The 5,090-nt window shown below is 43.7% G+C and overlaps 1 long non-coding RNA gene across 1 annotated transcript; it reads right to left on the reverse strand.

Annotated features, from left to right (window-relative positions):
• Nucleotides 1-2,830: 2,830 nt before the first annotated feature.
• Nucleotides 2,831-3,731, reverse strand: LOC147899996 (uncharacterized). Its single transcript, XR_015541287.1, has 3 exons — nucleotides 3,497-3,731; nucleotides 3,133-3,383; nucleotides 2,831-2,986 (listed from the first exon to the last, which is right to left on the reverse strand). It is a non-coding gene; the product is annotated as an uncharacterized LOC147899996 (long non-coding RNA).
• Between the last annotated feature and the right edge of the window lie 1,359 nt (nucleotides 3,732-5,090).

The raw sequence follows: 5,090 nt of genomic DNA on the forward strand, positions 1-5,090 counted from the left end.
ACTTTACTACATAGCGAATCTTCTTTATATAGTCAAAAATTTTGGCTAAATATCTATATAAGATATTTTCATTCTACTGTTTCATTATATAGAGATTTATTTTTCTATAACGTGAATTTCTATGGGGGCCAATTCTCTACATAGAGAAAATTTTTCTTCTACATAGTAAAATTCTCATAAGGACTCTCTATATAGTGATTGTTTTCCCCGTATAGTGAAAATTTCTCCATATAGCAACATTCTCTTAAGAAATCCCTATGTAGAGAAATGTTTTTCCTGGTATAGTGAAATGTTCTTTAGGTAAACTATATAGAGACCCTCTCACTTTGTCTAGTTTGGACTTTTACTAGATATGTGTATTTCTTTCTAGTAAATAATCTAGCAAATCCTTTTTTTTGGCTATATAGAGATTGGTAAAAAGTTCCTTGTGCTATAAACCAAGAGCCATAACCAGAGTGAGTGATAGGTTGGAGTCATGAGTGATGTTACTAGGTGTGAACAAGCCATGAAGCTTCCCATGTACTATTATAGGGGTGAGGTCATCAATTTGTGGGGGGGTACATTGGACAAATTGAGGTAATGGTGTGTACCAGGTTTGTGTGAGTTTGTGTGTCACCATATGGTGGTTAGTGGGATGAGGTTAGGTGGTAGAAGGTCCTATTAGATGTGATTGAGAGAACATGGGCTTATGGAGTAATTTGTGGATCTAGAGGTGCTCTCCCTTAGGCACATGCATTGTATCAGTTGCCCTTATAAGGGCTCTTCTACTCATGAATAAACCACACTTTTCCTCATCATCCATTCACTCCATGATTCCTTTGTTGCTCCATCAGAGTTGACGCTAGAGCAGGTAAACATGTTTTTATCAAGCACATGCCACAGGCAGACACAACACCTTGTCTTAAAAGTTCTTGGACTGCTTTTGTCACTGGAAGCCCCAATCGTAAAACAATTGATAGGCTACATTTGGCATTGCACATGGAGGTATATACCAAGACATTATTATGGAGTGACTTGAGTCTAGCATTGCCATGCCTTGGATCAACTTAGACTTGTGTTTACAAAAGGGAACGTTGAGGTTTTCTTTGCATATACCATTTTTGGCTACATAGTGGAGTCGCATCATGACCACCACAAACAAAATTTTTCAGAAAAGTAATCAATATGCTAAAACTGGGCGAAGCTAATGGCAAGATTGATAATAGGGGGATGTAGTGATCTATGAATGATGCAATCCAGCAATGTTTTAATCACAATTCAACACTTGATTAACGAATAACAGTAATCCATATAGAGGAGCAGTGATCCAGGGACTTGATGAACGATTAATAGTAATCTGTATAAAGGAACATAGTGATCAGTGAGGGGAGCCACAATGTAGGACATAGAGATTCGTGAGGGGAGGAGGGACGTGCAGATATGTAAAAACCACTAAGAACACATACGGTGGAGACAAAAAAGTGCATAGAACAAACATAGACTTTTTGGACCACGATGATGTTGTTTTTTACAAACCTAGAAGAGCAACAAGGTCGATAATTTTGAGCTCATGCTCTTGCATACGTAGTTGATGGCACTCCTTTGATTCGGAAATCACCTCTTGAGAGCACCATAATGAATCGAGAAATTGTTAAGCACGATCTTGTATGTGGTGCACACATAAGGTATAATGGCAAGAGAAATACACTTACCATGAAAAGCAGAGCTTGGGTCATCGGTATAAGTTGCTTTACGTTCCTCCATGTCTATGAGACCTGTAATCATAACCAAGCTGTAGTACTCGTTTTGAATAAAGAGGAAATCAAAAATAAAAAACACTGAAACAAAAACCAAGATGAAATATACATGCGTCTGAACCTCTCTGGAAGTTTCCTTACCAGTATCCATCGATACTAGTATCCATTAAATCTTCGAAAGCCTATGGATCATCTCCACCGTTCAGAGCAAGTACGTTGGCCATATTCGCACAGCACAAAGCAGATGAACCACACAACGAAGAGAAAACCACAGGAGGACTAGGGTTTATATAACGAAAGAAAATTGATAAATTTGGACAAGGCGTGGTCATGTCCATCCCCAAACCATGCCTCATCGTTGCCCATCTCTGTTTCTAGAAGCCATGATGCCAACGCATGCTACAATTGTGGACGACCTGGTTCTTCAACAAAATCTGCACGCCTAAGCAAGACCAACCAGGAGGTGCAAGCATGCTGAAAATCTAGGCCGAAAATCTCCATCCCTCATCCTCTAGGCCGAAAATCTCCATACCTAAACAAGACAAAGCAAACGTAGAGAGACACCAAAGTACAAGCATGGGGTGAGCCATGCAGATGAAACAATGGTGCAAGAGATGGAAACACGCAGCATCCAGGAAACGACTTTCGAGAGTGACTTCATGCAAGAAAAAGAGGTGAAGAATGCAAACAAGCGGCAACATAGCAATGGCTTCGTGGGTTGCAACGCTGCGGGCAAGTCATCAACCAACAGGTGTTCACCACCAATAACCAATTACAACGAGGAAACATCATCGAAAAATAAAAAACAAGAAATTTCAAACTTCGCTTTGAAGACTATCACCACAACTTAGGCCTCTCGACGGCAAGCCAACAACTGAAAAAAGATGAATGACACATGTCATTCAATAGGCTTGCCCAAAATAAATGGGGAGGCGAAGGGGGGGCTAGGGACAAGGGGTGGAGTGAGGGAAGCTAAGAGAGAGAATGAGGAGGCGAAGGGTGGGTGGGCTAGGGACAAGTGGTGGACTCAGGGAAGTTGAGAGAGAGCCCCAAAATCTTTAGTTGTGCATAATTTGGAATTTATGAAAGACGTTTTTGGTCAGGTCGTCACCTCCGCTTTTGATCGAGGAAGTGACGTCGTTAGCCTTCTCTTGCGCATTTCTTCCAACGTCTCCTAAGGAACTCCCAGCGTTGTTAACCTTCGATTTTAAAGCATCTCCAGCTTCCTCAGCTGATTCCGTGACTCTTTCCTGCAGCATGACATCGACAAACAAAACTTATCAGCTCAATTTCTAGAAGAAAGCATGGGTAGCGAAGAGGCATAATAGTCGGGGACAATTCAAGGCACAATCTGAACAAACGATATTGACGTGTTCTTTAAATGCCAGATTCACACCTTCAAATCTTCTCCTTGGCTTCCCAAGTTGGAAACTTGATGTTGTGCTTCGTATTGAAGGTCCTTGGCCGAACTCCCTGTGCCTTGTGCGAGGCTTCGTCTGCTCGGCTGCTCAAGTCTGATGCGGCGTTCTCCGTAGCATGCTTCGCATCTTTCAAGGAACCGGATACGAAATCCTGAGCCTGCTGGGCCGCCTGCTTGACCTGGCCACCAGCCCGATTAGCAGCATCTTGCACCTGATCGACAACACCCTGCAAGACAATCCCGCAACATAAATACAGATTAAAATCTGTACCAAAGAAGGGCGGAAACGTCTAGACAAGAAAATATCCGATACATGAAGTGAGTAACGGCAAACGATCACCTCTGCAGCACGCACTCGGAGGGGCTTGACAGTCGGAGCGACGCTCGAGAAGCAGCAGCTGAGCCGAAAAGGAGCAGCAAGAACGTAGTGAGAGGCAGCGCCAAATCGGAGGCCGGAGGGGGGGGGGGTTGGGAGGTCGTGGGAAGTGTCATAGAGGTGAAGAGGAGGGTACTGTTGATAGCCATGGATGCGATACTGCAAAAAAGAAGACTCAAATCAAGGGAGCAAGGGGAGCGATAGGAAGCGAGGATCAAGGCTGCTGTGGACTTGTGATTACTGTGTGCGGGAGAAAGAAAATGAAGGCGTAGGGCGCGGCATTGTAGGAAGCCGCATGGTAGTCGGTTCACGCAGCTGGCCTTTGAATCCTCAGCTTGCCACGACACCTTCCCCATGCACAATATCCCTTGTAAAGGCGTTATGACACTGTGGTACTTTTCTTTATGGGAAAAGGGAAATTCTATGCTAAGGTGCCAAGTGGCCCCTTACCTTTTCTTCCCATTTTCTTCCCAAGCTTAGTGCACATGAGGGTGGGAATGTACCACCAATAGAGCTTGGCTCGGATATTGAAGCAAGGATGGAGCACCACTGACTTCAGAATTTGCACTTCCATTTTGGAGGATGCAGATTTGAGCATTGGTATGCCATTTCACATCCAACCAATGGAGGATTGCCATTTTGGCTCTAAGCATTGTCTTCAATGCTCCTCCAACACTTCAGATCCTTTGTCCAACCAATAAAAACATTGCAGCTCCCTGGAGAGTAGTCAGTTGTGCAAGAGTGCATCTCTCTACGGATAGTCACTATGCATTCAAGAGCTTCCATCACTTGTTCATGCGTAAAAACTCATTTGAAGCTCCAATCTCTCACTAAATGCACATTTTTGGTCTCGTGGGCACTGGCTCTTAAGCTGAATGGTTTTTGTGGGAAAAAGAGTTTGTGAAGGATTTAAGGATTGAAAGTGACATAAAGTCTATGTTTTTACTAATCATTACGACATTCACGGTGGGAAATTTGTTCTTCCCATGAAAACCCTTTTCCCACCATGTCATTACCCCTTAGGGACGGGTTCACACCCCTTGGCAACCAAACCCTCTGTCTTGAAGGTCCACCGCCTCTACTGCATTTAGACTCTGAGGACTAAACAAACCTTTACGCAAAGCTTACTTTGAATGTTAATTGGACATTCCACCATGGGTCGAATTTCAATAGCCAGACCTTGGGTGATGCTTGTGCACAGGGGGTGGTGCTAATCGAACAAGGATGACATCTACCAGCGGACATGCAATTCATCTAATGAAGTGCTTCCACCTCTTGAGATGCCCGTGTCATGAAGATAGTGTCCGACTGATCTAGAACCCACCTAAAAGCCTTACGCCATGGAAGGAAAAACGGGAGTTTGTGACTGTTGGGTTAGTATAAAGTGGTGAGAGGCATGGAGCAAAGAGACGATGAAGGGAATAGATGTGAGGATGGACCACAAGGAAGGTTAAGAGGGTGGTAGCAGCAACAATGGTAAGTGAGGTAATGAGGTTGGCAGAGAGAGTGGTTAGATATGGGAAGTTGGGATGTGAGATAGGCCCTATCATCTTCCAAC

Source organism: Dipteris shenzhenensis, chromosome 7 (assembly GCF_047967505.1).
Source record: "Dipteris shenzhenensis isolate YYH24624 ecotype China chromosome 7, Dip_SZ_1.0, whole genome shotgun sequence".
NCBI classification, from domain to species: Eukaryota; Viridiplantae; Streptophyta; class Polypodiopsida; order Gleicheniales; family Dipteridaceae; genus Dipteris; species Dipteris shenzhenensis.